The sequence below is a fragment of the Myotis lucifugus genome, unplaced genomic scaffold (assembly GCF_000147115.1).
Source record: "Myotis lucifugus unplaced genomic scaffold, Myoluc2.0 scaffold_2, whole genome shotgun sequence".
NCBI lineage: Eukaryota > Metazoa > Chordata > Mammalia > Chiroptera > Vespertilionidae > Myotis > Myotis lucifugus.
Genome location: NW_005871050.1, coordinates 26,045,110 through 26,064,191, shown reverse-complemented (window position 1 = coordinate 26,064,191; position 19,082 = coordinate 26,045,110). Strand labels below are relative to the sequence as shown.

Sequence of the window (19,082 nt, the reverse complement as noted above, 5' to 3'; positions counted from 1 at the left end):
CACAGCACCTGCGCAGGGAATAGGTCCCTCTTCTCCTACTGCAGTCATTACTTCAATATTCCCCTTCTGAATTTCTCTCCTGTGCTGCAACCCAACTCCACTTTTCATCGGAAGGATACAGAACAGAGAGAGCAGTGTTAAAAGCTTACATTTTTAAGCAGTAAGGTTGGTACTTAAACATATAAATGGAAAACTAGAGTCCTTAAGGTAACAAAGGCTACAAAGGACAGGGACAGCGCATGACCTATTATATCCAGCAATCCATATGGGGACTGAAAACTTTGCAATGATGACAATTAGTGAAGATATGAATCAACTAAAATAGTTGACAGGGACAATTCTTCCATCTTTGAAATATCTACATCAAATCTGTTTAAATAGATTTTCATCTGCATAATATAACACATTCTGACAAGACCACCACCACCACCAATGTGGTCAGTGTTGTGCCGATAAATGTTTAATAACTGAGGGACCCCCCCCCCAAGTGCACAAATTTTTGTGCACCGGGCTACTAGTAAACACTATAAACATTTAGTGTCTATTTCTTCACAATTTTTTTTGGGGGGGCACCAAATTACTTTATTGGAAGGAATAGCACAATTGAAAGAAAATGTCTGCGGTATTTGCTTCAACTTATAGAAAGAGTAAGCAAAAGTAACCTAAATATGACTATAGGAAGTAGAAACAATTTTTATAACTATGAATAAGCCACCTAGAACTTAGCTCTCATTATCATTCTCTCCCAGGGTGTACTTGTCAGAGATACTCTGTTATGTCAGATTCTGGAGCCCTTTTCTTGTGTAAGTTGGTTACATGGTCATTCAAATCTTTGATGGATTTCACTTGCTAATTTAGATACTTCTAAAGGAAATCACAGAAGTGGGGAGGAGGGGAGAGTATTCACTGGCCAGTTTGTTCACTTCCAGTAGTGACTGATTTGCACTTTTTTTCAAGTGTAATGCATACTCTCACTGCATTCATGGTCTGATTTCCTGATATCCAGAAGGAAGATTTGGCCACCCTGTTGACTCTGCAGCTTATCAGTTTCTTAGCATGCTCCTTCTCATAAGATTGGTAAAAAAATATTTGGTAAAGTTCTCCAAAGCCACATCTTAGTCACAGTAGTAACACACACAGGTAGACATAGGAAGTGTATGTAGCACCCCAAGATGATCATGAGCATTATGGGCTCATAGACTCTTTGCTTAAATTTGTCTCTGTTATTTTTCATCCATAAGACAGCATCATATGTATCACAATATCTTTGTCTCAGCTGATCTTCCTTTTGATTCATAAGATTGTAAAATTGGACAATTTGATCATTCACACTCTTTTTCTCCTTCTCTAGAGTTTCCCTCTCTTTAAGCTTGTCAATTATCTCGCTTTCACATGATTCCTTTTCATCTTGAACTTGTCTCAGATCATTTGTAATGTCATCGATCTAGGGTTGAAGATTCACAGTTTTCTGTGGTCCTCAGTTCATTTTGCAAATCTTCTATCATTTTTCGGGTATTACTTATGCTCCTCTGACAGTCAAGCTCTGCATTTTGTTTTACTGTTAAAGCCTGCTGAAGTTCCTCAATATGTTTATCTTTCCTTTCTATAAGGAAAGGAAATCTTGCTTTTGTTTGCATTTTTGAGATGTCTCCTTAATATCTGTTGCCTTCACTTTGATTTGAGCCTCCAAATTGTGACACTGCATTCCTATCTCTTCAATAGGATGTGTTATAGGAATCTGCCCATCTTTAAGTTTTCTTACTTCGTCCTTTACTCTGTCACGAGCTAGTTTTACTTCTTCATATTCCTGACGAACATTTTCATATTCCACCCATGGCGTTTTAGCTTCAAGCATCTCAATCAAATCTAAATGTCATTTACATTCATGGAACCTCTCCACATCTTATTTATATCTTTCATTCCTCTGAACCATTTTCTCTAGATATTCCGTTTTCTCTTTGCATGAGGTCTCTAGTTGTTTTTCTTTCTCCCTGAAGTGTTTGAGTTCACAGTGATATCTATGCATTTCTGGAGGACCAACTGATTTCTCAGTAGCTTCAAGTAGTTCAGTTTTACTGAGTTTTGCAAATTCTCCAACTTTATCCTGAGGTAGAAACTGGCAAAGATTGCCCACTTGAATGTTTAAGGCTGTAACTTGCTCTTCTACTGCTTTCTGGGTTGTCGATTTTTTGTTGATGAACCAAAAGGACTGATTTTTTTTTGCCACATCAATCTCACGAGTAATTACAAGATTTCCAGAAATCCTGAACAATTCAATTTCATTCATGCCTTTGGAACATCCTCTCTTCACAAAAAAAGCCAACCTGATCTGCCCGTCCCATGAAAGCAGGTTTGCCTGCTAATCCAAGGCAAATGGCACACACAATGCTGGACTTCCCCATTCCATTAGCTCCAATAATCATACTCAAGTGGGGTCCATGGCATACTTCACAGATGTCATATGTTAAGAAGTTCTCCATTGCAATGCGGACGATAGAGCCTTACACAACATATCGGGACAACGACAGAGGCAGCCCCAAACTCTTTCTTGCTCTGGACCTCCGAGGGGGGATCTTTCGGAAGAGGTCTCTTGGAGGCCAGGGGCGTTGGAGTCCAGGTCTTCCTGCTCAAAGTCGCCATCCTGGTTTCCCCTCTGCCCCGCAGCGGCTTCCGTTCCCACCGACCTGCACACCCGGTGCCCTGATGTCCCGCTCTAGCGCGAACTGCGCAGCACGCGACATTGCCCCAAGACTTCTTACTCTTTTTTAAAAATGTTTTAAATTCTTTATTGTTGAAAGTATTACATACGTCTCCTTTTTCCCCATTGACCCCACCCCACCCACTATGGGCCCCCCAGCACCTACCCTGACCCCTATTGTCTGTGTCAATTGGTCATGCTATATGCAAGCATACAAATCTGTTGGTTGATCTCTTACCCACCCCTCCCCCGCCTTCCCTCTGAGGTTGAATGATCTGTTTGATGCTTCTATGTCTCTGGCTCTATTTTTGTTCATCAGTTTATGTCGTTCATTATATTCCACAAATGAGTGAGTTCATGTGATATTTATCCAACTGGCTTATTTCACTTAGCATAATGCTCTCCAGGTCCATCCATGCTGTTGTGAATGGAAAGACTTTTTTCTTTTTTACAGCAGCGTAGTATTCCATTATGTAGATGTATCACAGTTTTCTAATCCACTCATCTGCTGATGGGCACTTAGGCTGGTTCCAAATCTTAACTATTGTAAATTGTGCTGCTATGAACATTGGGGTGCATATATCCTTTCTGATTGGTGTTTCTGCTTTCTTGGGATATATTCCCAAAAGTGGGATTACTGGGTCAAATAGGAGTTCCATTTTTAATTTTTTGAGGAAGCTCCATACTGTTCTCCACAGTGGCTGCACCAGTCTGCAATCCCACCAGCAGTGCAAAAGGGTTCCCTTTTCTCCACATCCTTACCAGCACTTGTCGTTCGTTGAGCTGTTGATGATAGCCATTCTGACAGGTGTGAGATGGTACCTCATTGTCATTTTGATTTGCATCTTTCGGGTGATTAGTGACTTTGAACATGTTTTCATGTGTCTCTTGGCCTTCTTTCTGTATGCCCACTTCAAAAAGTGTCTATTTAGGTCCTTTGCCCATTTTTTTATTGGATTGTTTCTCTTCCTTTTGTTAAGTCGTATGAGTTCCCTGTAAATTTTGGAGATTAAACCCTTATCCTAATATCTAAAAAGCCAGGGGCCGTCAGGACTGAAACAACTGGATGGATGACCGAACACAGGCTGCATAGGGCGACAAGGCCAGCGGGGGGGGGGGGGGTTAGTGAGGGACAACCAAACAACTGAACAGCAGGCTGCATGGGGCAACCAGGCTGGCAAGGGGGTCAGTGAGGGATGACCAAACAACTGAACAGCAGGCTTCCTGGGGCAACTAGGCCAGCAGAGGGGGGCAGTGAGGGATGACCAGGCTGGCAGGGGGGGCAGTTGGGGGTGTCCAGTTCAGCAGGCAGAGGCAGTTAGGGGCAATCAGGAAGGCAGTTAGGTGAGCAGTTAGGAGCCAGCGGTCCGGGATTGTGAGAGGGATGTCCGACTGCCGGTTTAGGCCTGATCCCCCCAAGGGTTCCCAGATTGGAGAGGGTGCAGGCTGGGCTGAGGGGACCCCCTGCCCCGTGCATGAATTTTATGCACTGGGCCTCTAGTAAAAAAATAACATTAGCAAATATGTTCTCTCATGCAGTGGGATTTCTTGTTTTGTTGGTGGTTTCTTTCACTGTGCAGAAGCTTTTTATTTTGATGTAGTCCCATTTGTTTATTTTCTCCTTAATTTCCATTGCCCTAGGGCAGTGATGGCAAACCTTTTGAGCTTGGCTTGTCAGCATTTTGAAAAACCCTAACTTAACTCTGGTGCCGTGTCTCATATTGAAATTTTTTTATATTTGCAACCATAGTAAAACAAAGATGTATATTTTTGATATTTATTTTATATATTTAAATGCCATTTAACAAAGAAAAATCAACCAAAAAAATGAGTTCGCGTGTCACCTCTGACATGCGTGTCATAGGTTCGCCATCACTGCCCTAGGGGCTGTATTGGTAAAGATATTGCTATAACAAATGTCTGCTATTTTGCTGCCTATGGCTTCTTCTAAGATTTTTATGGTTTCCCGTCTTACATTTAAGTCCTTTATTCATTTTGAGTTTATTTTGTGTATGGTGTAAGTTGGTGGTCTAGTTTCATTTTTTGCATGTATCTGTCCAATTTTCCCAACACCATTTATTGAAGATACTATCTTGACTCCATTGTATGCTCTTGCCTCCTTTGTCAAATATTAATTGAGCATAATGGCTTGGGTCAATATCTGGGTTTCTGTTTTGTTCCATTGGTTTATATGTTTGTTCTTGTGCCAGTACCAGGCCATTTTGAGAACAGTGGTTTGCAATATAGCTTGATATCTGGTATTATGATGCCTCCAAATTTGTTCTTCTTTCTCAGGATTGATGCGGCTATTCATTTTTGTTTTTTTTTCATATGAATTTTTGGAGAGTTTGTTCTAGGTCTGTGAAATGTGTTGTTGGTATTTTAATGGGGATTCCATTGAATCTATAGATTTCTTTGGGTAGTATGGACATTTTAATGATATTTATTCTACCAATCCATGAACACGGTATATTCTTCCATTTTTGTGTATCTTCCTCTATGTCTTTTTTCAACATCCTATAATTTTCTGAATACAGGTTATTACCTCATTATTCAAGTTTATTCCTAGGTATTGTAATTTTTTGTTGCAATGGTAAACGGGATTTTTTTTAGTTTCTCTTTCTGTGAGTTCATTATTGGTGTATAAAAATGCTATAGACTTCTGGGTGTTAATTTTGTATCCTGCTATGTTGCCAAATTCATTTTTTAAATCTAGTAGTTTTTTTATGGAGTCTTTAGGGTTTTCTATGTACAAACCACCCAGACCTAAACTCTCAGTATTTGAAATGAAAGGATTCATCAAGAAATAGAAATGTAGTGAATCCAGTTCAATGAGGTATCAGGTACCAATACAAAACAAATACCTCTTCAATATTTCATCCAGGAATAAATAACTTCTGCCATCCCAAGGCTCAGGAATGCATTTTACAATTGCCTCACAAAATGCATACCACTTTTACCATCTATGCACTTTTCTCCACTTGAGATTTTAGGATGATGTGATGCAGAGTCAAAGCACTTATCTAGTCACTATGTGAGCAAATCATAGTGCCAAGAGTCACAGCTAAGAAATCCAATGCCCTCATTTGCTAGATGATGAAAATAAAGAAAAGGGGTGTTGGTTTTTGTCAAATGGGTTTTCTGCATCAATTGATAAGATCATGTGGGTTTTGTCTTTCAATTTGTGTATGTGATGCATCACATTTATTCATTTGCAAATATTGTACCACCTTGCATCCTCAAAATAAATCCCACTTGGTCATGGTGTATGATCTTTTTAATTTATTGCTGGATGCAATTTGCTAATATTTTGTTGAGGATTTTCGCATCTATGTTCATCAGGGATATTGGCCTGTAATTCTTGTTCTTTATAGTATCTCTATCTGGCTTTTGGATTAGGATAATGCTAGCTTCATAGGAGAGCTTGGAAGTGTTTCTTCCTCTTGAATTTTTTGGAATAGTCTGAGGAGGGTAGGTTTTAGTTCTTTTTGAATGTTTGGTAAAATTCCCCTGTGAAGCTGTCCAGACCAGGGCTTTTATTTGCTGGAAGTTTTGTGGGTTTTTTTTCATTACTGCTTCAATTTTACTAGTAGTTATTAGCCTATTCAGGTTTTCTGATTCTTCCTGATTGATTTTTAGAAGATTGTATATTTCTAGGAATATATACAATTTGTCTAGGTTGTCCAGTTTGTTGGAGTAGAGTTATTTGTAGTATATTTTTTATAATCCTTTGTATTTCTATGGGGTCAGTTGTTACTTCACCTCTTTCATTTCTGATTTTGTTTAATTCGGTCCTTTCTTTGCTTCTTGGTGAGCCTGGCTAGAGGTTCATCAATCTTGTTTATCCTTTCAAAGAACAAGCTCTTGGTTCTATTGATCTTTTGCATTTTTTGGTCTCTATGTCATTTATTTCCACTCTGATATTTATTATTTCCTTCCTTCTACTTACTCTGGGCTTTTCTCATTGCTTTCTTTCTAGTTCTTTCAGTTGTTTGGTTATGTGACTTATTACCAGTTTTTTGTTTTTGTTTGTTTTTTGAGGTATGCCTGAAGTGCTATGAACTTCTCTCTCAGGACTGCTTTCATTGTGTCCTATAGATTTTGGATAGTTGTGTTTTCATTTGTTTCCAGAATGTTTTTTATTTCTTCTTTGATCTCTATGGTAACCCATTCATTGTTTAATAGCATGCTCTTTAGCCTCCATGTGTTTGATTGTTTTTATTGTAGTTTATATCTAATTTTATGCCATTGTGATATGAGAAGATGCTTGATATGATTTCAATATTCTTGAATTTGTAGAGACCTAGCCTGTGTTCTAATATGTGGTCTATCTTTGAAAATGTCCCAGGTGCACTTGAGAAGAATGTGTATTCCTTTGCTTTGGGGTGGAATGTTCTGAAGATGTCAATTAATTCCATCTTATCTAGTAAGTAATTTAGGATTGCTGTTTCTTTGCTGATTTTTTGTCTAGAGGATTTATCCATTGGTGTCCATGGGTTATTAAAGTACCCTACTATGATTGTATTGCTGTCAGTATCTCCCGTGATATTTTCCAGAAGTATTTTATGTATTTGGGTGTTCTTGCATTGTGTGCATATATGTTTACCAGAGTTATATCCTCTTGATGAATCAATCCTTTTAGTATTATGAAGTTGCCTTCCTTAAACTTTGCTATGGCCTTCACTTTGAGGTCTATTTTGTCAGATATAAGAATTGCTACTTTTTCATTTGCCTGAAAAAAATTTTCAGCCCTTCACTTTCTGTCTGTGTGAGTCCTTTGTTCTGAGGTGGGTCTCTTGTAGACAGAAAATATATGGGTCATGTTTTCTTATCCATTGAGCTACCCTATGTCTTTTGATTGGAGAATTTAATCCATTTACATTTAAGGTTATTATTGATAGGTACTTGTTTGTTGCTATTTTTATTCTTTATGCCTGTGTTCCTTCTTCCCTTTCTATTTCTTCTTTTTACACCAGTCCTTTTAGCATTTCTTGCATGTTGTCTTGGTGGTAATAAACTCCCTCAGCTTTTTTTGGTCTCTGAAGCTCCTGATTTCCCCTTCAATTTTTAATGATAGCCTTGCTGGATAGAGTATCCTTGGATTCAGTCCCTTGCTTTGCATCACTTTGTATACTTCATTCCATTCCCTTCTGGCCTGGTGTGTTTCTGTTGAGAAATCAGTAGATAGTCTAATGGGAGATCCCTTGTACATAAATTTCTGTCTCTCTCTGGCAGCCTTTAAGAGTCTTACTTTGTTGTTGATGTTTGCCAATTTGATTTAGATGTGTCTTGGTGTTGTTCTTTTTGGGTTTATCTTGTTTAGGACTCTGTGTGCTTCTTGGACTTGTATGGCTGTTTTCTTCCACAAGTCAGGGAAGTTTTCTGTCATTATTTCTTCAAACAGGTTTTCTATTCCTTGCTCAGCTTCCCCTCCTTCTGCCACCCCTATTATGTGGATGTTGCTATATTTCATGTTGTCCCAAAGCTCCCTTAGACTCTCTTCATGCATTTTAAGTTTTTTTTCCAGTTGCGGCTCTGCTTGGGTGTTTTTTCCTACCTTGTCTTCTAACTTGCTGATTTGGTCCTCAGCTTCTTCTAGTCTATTGTTGAAACCTTCCATTGTGTTCTTAATTGCATCTATGTCATTATTCATTTCCTCTTTATTCTTACACATGGTGAGTTTTTCATCCAGCCTTTTCAGCATCCTTATAACCATTACTCTGAATTATTCCTCTGACAAATTGCTTGTCTACATTTCATTTATTTCCTTTTCTAGTGATTCCTGTTTTTTTTTCATATTGGGGCTGTTTCTTTGTTTCCCCATTTTTGTTGTTGCTTTATAATTGTTTCTATGTATTAGATCAAACTGTTAAGCCACCCAGATTTTTTGGATTTGTCTTATGTAGTAGATGTTTTGTGGGACCCAGTGGTTTAGTCTCTTAGGTCTTCTGGGCTGGATTATTCTAGGGATTCCCCTTATTTGAGATTTTTGGATTCTCTTGATGTAATTGGGTCTTGAATGTTATTTTCCCATCCGTGGATGGAGTCTCCTCTCAGTATGTCTGGTTATGTGGCTTGGTCTCTACTCCATCATGCCAACCACTGTGGCATGATCAGCACAAAATACAACAGGAGACGCAACACAAAAGGAACAGAACACAAATGTACTCAAGACACCTATAGGCCCAAAAGAAGTGACCACACCAGAGAAAAGAGAATTAGGAGAGAGAAAGGAGAGCAGAAATGATAGGGAGAAAAGGAAAAAAGAAAAGTAGAAAGAAAAAATAAAGAAAGAATATGGGTAGATTACATAAAAAACAAACAAACAAATAAACCAAAAACCACCCAGAAGAATGTGTGGGGGCAAAATCTGTGGAGGTAGAACTAAAATACAGAAAATAAGATTAAGGAATTGGATGAATAGGGGAAGGACCATGGTTTAGTATAGAGGAGGGAGAAAGAGAATGAGTGGATAAGAGGAAAAAATAAAAAAATATATACATATAAATTTATTGATTGATTGATTGATTGATTGATTGAAAAGGAGAATAGAGGAGAGAGCAGCAGATAGGCCTGAATTGAGGAAGTGAAACTAATTTAAAAATTAGGAGCAGAAAAGAACAAGAGAGGAGATGAAAAAAAAAGAAAGAAAAAAAATTGAGTAGCAAAGAAAGAGAAAAGAGAAGGGGAAATGGAGTAGGAGCAGGGAAGAGAAAATTAGATATATGAATAAGCCAACAGAGACTATAACACATCAATAAAGCAGATAAAGAAGATCACTGTTTAACAAGGGGTAAAAAGAAAGAGAAGAGCTAAAGCAGGGAAAGGAGAAAAAACAGGATGAAAAGGGGAAAAGCAATAAATAAAAAGGTGGGGGAAAAGAAAAACTAGAATAGAATAAAAATAAAATAAATACTAAATAAACTAAAAAAAATAATAAAAAAGTGAAGTTATTCACTTCAACCGCATTTTAATGCCCCATGTGGGCTGGTTTAGGACCCCACTCTTCTGTTCTGTCTGCCACTTCTAGGCTCCCTTTTAGGTATTTAGGTGCTGACCGCTGTAAGGCACTGTCTTTGGTGATCCACTGCTCCCCTGCTTGTGTCTGTCTCCACAGGCCTTGGCTGCAAGCAGGCAGGTCCAATCTGCCTGTTTTGCCTGTATGCCAGTTGCCAATCATAATCACAAGCATCTGTTTCTGTCAGGGCTTTAGTTGGCATTGGTGCTGTTTCACTATCCAGGGATCAGATGGATGTATTTTCCCTGACTCAGGGCCACTCCTCCATGTGTGGCCCAAAATATTACTCTGGCCCTGGTTGGTCAGAGATCATTGTATGGAGACCAGTGGGGTTGGCTGGCAACTTGGAGCTTTTATCAGTCTGATTCCTGGATAGTACAGGTGACTGGCCTCTCTTCCAACCCAGACACTGAGGGCTCTTTGCGGCTATTCAGAGCCTTTGTTTCCTTTGTATAGCTCAAAATGCAGGCTGGATGTGGCAGGCTGTATTCGCTGTCTTGAGGCCACTTGGAGGGACTAGCTCTTCTGGGGAGAAATGGCCGCTTGGGTTTGGAGGGTTAGGAAGAGTCTTGGCCACATCTCACTGCCCTCCCTCCCCAGCCTCTCCTCAGGCTCCACAAATCTGTGCCTCTCACTGAACCAGAGCTTCAGGTGAGTCTTTGCAGCTGAAAAGCCCTATATTCTGGGTTTAGCGTATAAAAGCAAAGACAAAACAAAAGCAAAACAACCACAAAACTGGGGATTTCTCTCGTCCTGGCACCAGGCCACTTGGGCGCTTTTCAGGCCACCTTTCAGGGCACAGCCCCCCGCAGCTGTGGTCCCAGGTCCAGAAGCCCTGTGGGTTTTCCTTTTCACAGTTGGGTACTATGCCTGTCACCAAGGGACAGGGCTTTGGTACAATGCAGCCTCCAACTCACGCTCTCAGCCCGGAGGCCGGGCGTCCCTTTCCAGTCCAGATCCCTGCTCCCATCATTCTTCTGGTGTCCTCTGCCCTTCCTTATTGAAAATTGTCTCCTCAGCTGTATCTAATTTGTTAATTCTGGGTGCATGTTCTCCTATTTAGTTGCTTTTCCAGTCTGGTCCCAGGAGGAGGTGCGCAACACGTCTGCCTATTTGGCCTCCATTTTCTTCCTTCAAGACTTTTTACTCTTGTCATATAACTCCACCCCATGTGAACACCATTCTTTCCAAAGCTAACCCAATACACTAATTTTATCTAAGAGGTTATTAATTCATAAAATATTGTTGTCTAGTGTCTCCTCTCCCATTCTAATAAGAGCCATCAACTAATTAATTAATTCTTTCCTTCACTCAGCAAATAATTATTGAACTTCCATTATGCTCTGAGCTCTGTGCTAGACGTTGGAAACACAGGAGTGAAGTAGATAGACATGGTACTTATACTTATGGAGGTTGCAGTCTGGTGAAAACAAATAAGCAAATACAATTATAAAGAGGTATTTGTAAGTTTTGCAATATGTCTACAATTCTTTTATATACTCTTCCTTTTAAAAGGCAGAACTTAATTGCCCTCCCCTTGAGTGTGGGTTGGACTTAGTGTCTCACTTATAACAAATAGAATGTGGCAGAAGTAATGATGTGTGGCTTCCAAGACTTGGTCATAGATATTGCAGTTTCCTTCTTTCTCCTTTTCTTGGATCACTTGCTTTGGGGAAAATCACTGCTATATAATGATGACACTCAAGAAGCCCTACAGAAAAGTCTGTATAGTAAGGAACTGAGGCCTCCTGCCAAAGCAGGAGTGAGCCCTCTTCTAAGTAGATCTTCCAACCCCAGGTAAGCTTTCAGGCAGCTACAATCCCAGTAAACATCTTGTCGACAATCTCATGTGAGATCCTAAGTCAGAATCACCTAACACTCTTGACCAACAGAAACTGTGAAATAATAAATACTTGTTTTTTTAAGCTTATATGTTTCTAATTTGTTCCACAGCAATAGAGAAATAATACAAGGTATATAAGTGCTATGAAAAGGAATAACAGGGTTCTATGAAAACATATATCAGAAGATTTTAATCCAGTTTAAAGGGTCAAATAAGTTCTTACTAAGGGGTCAGTTAAGCTGGGACCTCAACAGAAACAAGAATTAGCCAGGATGTAGGGATAGATGTAAAAGGAAAAGTATTCTGGGCACAGAGAAACTTATGTATGAAGACAGAGAGAAAAAAGTAAGCATGATGTTTTACTTCAATAGCAAAGAAGAAAAATATGTAGTCAAACAGATTAGTTAGAAGAGAGCTGCAGCCATTCAAATGTAAGAGAGTAGTGACTTGAAATAGGGACATGGCTGTAGAGAAGGTAATAAGTGAAAGGATTTGAAAGTTATTTGAGAGATAGAATCAATAGATCTTGTCTACCTAGAGATTTGTTGAAAAGAATTTGTAAAAACCCTTCTGATGGTGATTTTCTCCTTGAAGAAGAGGTTAGGTCATATGTTCAGAGGAATGTGGGAGAAGTAGGGATTCAGTGCTTTGAGGGACATGGAGAAGGTTGAAATAGCTGGAGTTCTGAGTGGGAGAATTTTCACAAGCAAAACATATTAGGATTTATAGATGACATTGAGGATCCAGTTGAGTTTGGAGACTACAGATTTATGGAAACACCAACGTGCACGATAATGTGATTTTGTCTATGTTCAGCAGCCAAGGTAGAGGAATAGGTATGAAAATTACTTGAATTCACTTAAGGTTGGAGGTTTTGGCTGAGCAGGTAGCACAGAAAGACAATGCAATAAGAATTTGAAGGCACTTACTTGAGTATAGTTGGAGTGATGAACAATGGCACATAAGTTGAATAGGGAAGAAAATGAGGACAGAAAGGAGGCTGACAGATTGAAGTATGATGCACACTGATCACCTTTCAGTGAAGGACTTTTTGCCTCAGTAGTTGGGAATGCCTTTACAAGCTGCCTTCAGACTGTGCTGCCAGGGCCTTCAGCTGCATCACAGCTGCAGAGAGCTAGCTTCCTTATCTAAAGTCACACCCTTTCCCCTTTCACCCATATCAAATGACTAATTGAGACATGGATATAAAGCCCTGGTCATCATGGCCCACTGAGAACAACACTTAAGGACCATTGTAGTTTCATAGCTTCCATATGGGATTAACCAAGGCTGTTGCTGGAGGTCATTGCATCCTACTCTGCCAATTCTTGCTTCCTCCCTCCTTGTAATAGGTATTAATCCTAAGAGCACTTCTTAATAAACATCCTGCACACTACACTTCCTTTTAGAGTTTGCTTCCTGGGGAAACCAACCTATAACATGAGACCCAATGACATTGAAGACCTAGTATATTGGGAGTAATGAATAAGTTGTTTTATTTATGATTTTAGAGGTGGAGCAGTTCGAAATGGTGACAAGGACAAGGGTGTGGCCAGGGCAGTGGATGGCTGAAGTGGGATGAAAGGCAGGGTCATTGAGGATCAGGAAGTCACATGAGTGTTGAGGTCACCAAGAATTCACTAATCCAACAGGTATATTTACTGAGGGAGACAGACAAAAACAAACAGACAAGATCATTTAAGAACATGATAGGGGCTATGAAAATAATAGAGTAGGATAATGTAAAAGAGTAACTGGGTGGGGTGGAGTGGTGGTAGGCAGTTATTTTATATGGGTGGCAGAGAAATACCACCCTGAAGTGACATTTTAACTGTGAACTGGGAGGATGAGAAATTTGGGAGAAATGCAAAAATTTGGGAGAAAAACTTGCCAGGGCGAGAAAAGATAAAATGTAAGGGACCTTAGGAAATGAGCGTGGTGAATATGTATGGCTAGAGCAGAGTGAGAGAATCCAAGAATCCTAGAAAAGAGTGTAGAATTAGATGGGAGCCAGATCATGCAGGACCTTGCAACCCATTCATAGGGAGAAATACAATATTTATAATGGTGGTCCCATAAGATTATAACAGAGCTGAAAATTTCCTACTGCCAAGTGATGTCGTAGCCACCATAACATCATAGAGCAACACATTATTCACAGGTTTATGGTGATGTTGGTGTAAACAGACTTACTGCACTGCCAGTCATATGAAAGTATAGCACATATAATTATGCACAGTACATAACTTGATAATAATAAATGACAATGTTACTAGTTTATCCTGGTTTATCTATTTGCTATACGATACTTTTTTATTATTATTTTAGAGTGTATGCTTTCTACTCTATAAGAGGTATGTTTACAGCACCTCTTAATTACATCATTTTCTCCTGTATTTGATTTAATATGTTTTTATATTAAAGAGAGAGAGAGAGAGAGAGAGAGAGAGAGAGAGAGAGAGATAGGTTGACTCCCGCACAAGCCCACACCTGCAACATGGGTATGACCCCTGACCAGGAATCGAATTGAAGACCTTTTGGTGAATGGAATGATGCTCCAAACAACTGAGCCACATCACATCAGAGAGAGCTCTCACATGCTTGACTTAATCTTGTGTTATTTTGTATAGTAACAGGCTGTACAAGCTTCTAGCCTAGGAGTGATAGGCTATGTCATACAGCCTAGGTGAGTAGTAGGCTAGACCATCTAGGCTTTGTAATTAAACTCTTCACACAATGATGATATCACCTAACAATGGGTTTCTCAGAAGTTATCCCATGGTTAAGCAGCACATGACTATGAGAGCTTCATCCTAAGAGCAATGGAAAGCCATTAGAGGATTTTATAGAGATGGAAGACATGATTCAATTTATATTTATAAAAATATCACTTTGTCTGCTGTGGAGAGAATGTAAACTTAATTTTTGAAGTTCTGAGTGAGATCCAGAAAAATGGTAGGAGTTGGGATAGAGAGGAAGACAGAGAGGCAGGTGCCTATGTATACACTGAATAATGGGGACTTTAGAAGATGGCCATAATGCACAAGGGGAAAATGTGGTATTGCTGGTTAGAAAGAGCTTCAAAGGAGAAGAATTTTTTACATGAAGGTGTAGGAAGAGTGGTCTGGAAGTAGCACTGGTGAGTAAGAACACCCACCCCATTTCCTGGCTTAGAAGTTGGTAACTTGTGAGGGAATGAGCCAACTCCACTATAGAGGCCTGCTCAAAAGCCAGGATTCAGGTAAGCATCAGGAGTAAAGAGCATTGGGTGAGGAGATCAATGCCTGAATCAAGTGGTGGGGAGCCCTTTTGTCATCTGGTATCACTGACTCATAGCAAAGATCATTCAGGGCCCTTCTCTGATGTAGAGTACACTCATCTGATTTGAGGTGGAAAGAGACACTATAAATTTTTAAAATTCTAAGGTTAGTGTTAGCAAGACAAACTGCTTTTTGAAATTAATTTAGGGTTTAGGCTTTGGCCTTTGAAATTCCAATTAAATTATTAGCCAATTAGTCACCCCTCACAAATTTTCAACAGCTCTTTGTCCTTCAACCTACTTCTTCCCTCTAAATGACTCAGATAGGGCAGTCTGCCTAGGAAAACATTATTTCCTCACCTACTACAGCAACAACTAAAGAAATAAGAGGTCAAATAACCAGGCTGAAAATAAGCTGGCCAAAGACCAGATTTGGCCCTGATATTGGATATTCTTTACCCTTCACCTATACTAGTGTTTCTCAACCATTTTTTTGGCATGATTGTGCCACTAAGGAGCCTTTTAAAACATTTTATCCCCTAATCTCTTTATCTTCATGAAATTTTAAGACCACAGATATATGTGTATCTTTTTATGTACTGTTGCCCTTTGGAGGACCACACATTATCGTAATATCTAAGATCCCTCCATCCCCAAGAACCGGTTTTTGTTAAGAATGCCTGTCCTAAAGTAAAGAAGCACCTCCAAGGGTGAAGATTTTAGGCACAAGGGCAGAGCCCACTATGAGATGTTTTAGAGTTGGGAGCTGAAAGAAGTTCGCCCCTACACAAACCAACTCAAGGAGGGAACATATTGCTTCTATAGATACAACTGTCGCTGATAATAAATTGGACATTGAGTTTGGAAACCAATCGTCTGTGCTTGTCTATTTATCCTTGGTTGTTTCCATTGGGAACCAATGGTTCCTCTTGAAACTGAGAGCTGAATTGAGTTCTAGGTTGGCAGAGTAGGCTCCACACCAAGGGTGACCACCTTAAATTAAATTTTTGTTCCATGAAATAAACCATGACGTCTTTTACCACAAGACCAGGTAGCAGGGGTTGGGTGGAATCTTCTATCTTCTGTGCACACACAAAGCAGCCTACACATTCTTGTCTCCTTCTCCATGGCTTCTCCAACCATCTGACAAGAGGGGTACGTATAGCCCTCCAGGAGGGCTGCCCTCCCCATCTCCTCAAAGATTGCTTATTAGCAGGGAGGTAGCAAGGCAGAAAGGGCCTGATATGGAAAATCAGACAGCTCCCCAGAGAGCAGCTTCTATCTGAGTTGCATCAAGAGAGTGGAGGACGGGGAGCATGTCTTGGAAATGGAGTCAGAGAAAGGGTGACTTTCCTCTCACCCAACACACTCTCAGGCTGCCAGAAGCTACAGCAGGCTGCCACAGCCAGATGCTCTGCTATTAACTAGGCATTGGTTCACTTGAGCATCCTCTCCCTGCTGAACAGCAGCAGGCTGTGCAACTCAATTTTCAAGTCCATATTTACAGTATAGAGGGCTGAGATCGACTGTATCTATAAAGAGAATCATTGAATAGCTCTCAGGCTGGACTACCTTTTTCTGATCTCTCAAGCATACCCAGCCTCCCAGCATGCTCCAGGATAGAGTCTGATCTGGGAACAAAACAAAAGCAGTGTGTTAGCTTCATTTCTTGAGGACTCGCATGTTAGAACCATGTGATGGCCCCCAATGTCTTGCACTCCCCTGAGCTCACTGATTTCCCTTGGAGAAGACTTCCATGGGAACTGAAGTATGGCACTAGTTAACACAGGAAAGAACCCTCTACCAGGGTTCTTAACTCACACCCAGTGTGTCCCACATTTCAGTGCATATCAGAACCATCTGGGGAGCTTGTCCAAGCAGATATTCCAGAAATTCTGGTTCAGTAAGTCTGGAGTGAAGCATAGGTCTTGGGAGTTCTACCAATGTCCTGGAGTGACCCAAATTCTCAGAAGTCCAGGACTAGAGTTTGGCAAGTAGTGCCCTAGGGAGCTCATAGATGGGCGTTAGAAAGTTCATGGAGCCCTAGCACTCTATGCAAATTGAATGCTTGGTGCTTTTGTCTTGGCAGAGGCCCACATAAATAAGAGTGAATTACTGTGTATTTCTTGAGAAGAAATAGTTAGCAAACACTGCTCAGTAAAGAAGGCTAGTGGATTTCATGGGGGAAGCTGTTTATAGGATGGGAAAGTGCCACCAACATGAAAGAATGTCCCTGCGGCTCCCATAGAGCAAGAGCTGAGGTCTTGATAACCAAGTGACTGTTTCCCCTTAGCATATTCTTCTGTGAAAAAAATCAAATGCTAGTCAAATCACCCTTATTGACAGTCTATTCTAGTAAGATTCAGGCTGCTACTAAAGTCTGTTTCACCCGTAAACCATTTTACCTTTTAACAACACCTTTTCCTCTTGGAGTGAGGATGTGCTTTACTATACTGTAATGAAAGAAGGGAGAAAGAGAACCCAGAAATCAACCCAAGCCATGATGCTCAGTTAATATTTGACAAAGGAGGCAAGAGCATACAATGGAGTCAAGACAGTCTCTTCAATAAATAGTGCTGGGAAATTTGGTCAGATACATACAAAAAAATGAAACTAGATCACCAACTTACACCATACACAAAAACAAACTCAAAATGGATAAAGGACTTAAATGTAAGACGGGAAACCATAAAAATCCTACAAGATTCCACAGGCAGCAAAATAGCAGACATATGTCATAGCAATATCTTTACAGACACAGCTCCTAGGGCAATAGAGACTAAGGAGAAAATAAACAAATAGGACTACATCAAAATAAAAAGCTTCTGCACAGCAAAAGAAACCATCAACAAAACAACAAGAAAGCCCACTGCATGGGAAAACATATTTGCCAATGATATTTCCAATAAGGGTTTAATCTCCAAAATTTACTGAGAACTCATACAACTCAACAAAAGGAAGATAAATGATCCAATCAAAAAATGGGCAAAGAACCTAAATAGACACTTTTCGAAAGAGGACATACAGAAAGCTGAGAGACATATGAAAACATGCTCAAAGTCACTAATCATCCGAGAGATGCAAATCAAAACAACAATGAGATACCATCTCACACCTGTCAGAATGGTTATCATCAACAAGTCAACAAACAACAAGTGCTGGCGAGGATGTGGAGAAAAAGGAACCCTTGTGCACTGCTGGTGGGAGTGCAGACTGGTGCAGCCACTGTGGAAGACAGTATGGAGTTTCCTCAAAAAGTTGAGAATGGAACTCCCATTTGACCTAGTAATCGCACTTCTAGGACTATATCCCCAGAAACCAAAAACACCAATCAGAAAGTATATATGCACCCCTATGTTCATAGCAGCACAATTTACAATAGCTAAGATTTGGAAACAGCCTAAGTGCCCATCAGCAGATGAGTGGATTAAAAAACTGTGGTACATCTACACAATAGAATACTATGCTGCTATAAAAAAGAAGAAACTTTTACCATTTGCAACAGCATGGATGGAACTGGAGAGCATTATGCTAAGCCAGCAGTTCTCAACCTGTGGGTCTCGACCCCTTTGGCAGTCGAACGATCCTTTCACAAGGGTCACCTAAGACCATCCTGCATATCAGATATTTACATTATGATTCATAACAGTAGCAACATTACAGTTATGAAGTAGCAATGAAAATAATTTTATGGTTGGGTCACAACATAAGGAACTATATTTAAAGGGTCAGAAGGTTGAGAACCACTGTGCTAAGCAAAATAAGCCAGTCAGAGAAAGATAAATATCACATGATCTCACTCATATGTGGGATATAATGATCAACATAATTTGATGAATAAGAATAGATCCAGAGATAAATGGTAGGGGAGGTGTGGTTAGAGAGCAACCAAAGGACTTGTATGCATGCATATTAGCATAACCAATGGACACAGACACTGGGGTGGTAGGGGGTTTGCCCAGGATGGGAATGGCTGGGTTGGGGGGGTCACTTGGGGAAAAATAAGACATATGTAAAACTTTAGACAATAATAAAAAAAGAAGAAAGAGAAAGTGAGGAGGGAGAAAGCAGGAGAGGTATTGAAAATATCATTTTTATATACATATAAAAAAGATAAAGATAGCTTTACATGTGATTCTCCCTTTCATTCACACACACACACACACACACACACACTGTTATAATTAACTGACCACATGGTATAATTTGAGAGACCTCTGCACAGGAGTCATTTTCCCCATCAGACGTTTTCAGCTTCATTTGA

The 19,082-nt window shown here is 39.9% G+C and overlaps 1 pseudogene; it reads right to left on the bottom strand.

The window, feature by feature from the left end:
* Positions 1–1,066: 1,066 nt before the first annotated feature.
* LOC102416813 lies at positions 1,067–2,640 on the bottom strand (annotated as a pseudogene).
* Positions 2,641–19,082: the final 16,442 nt, after the last annotated feature.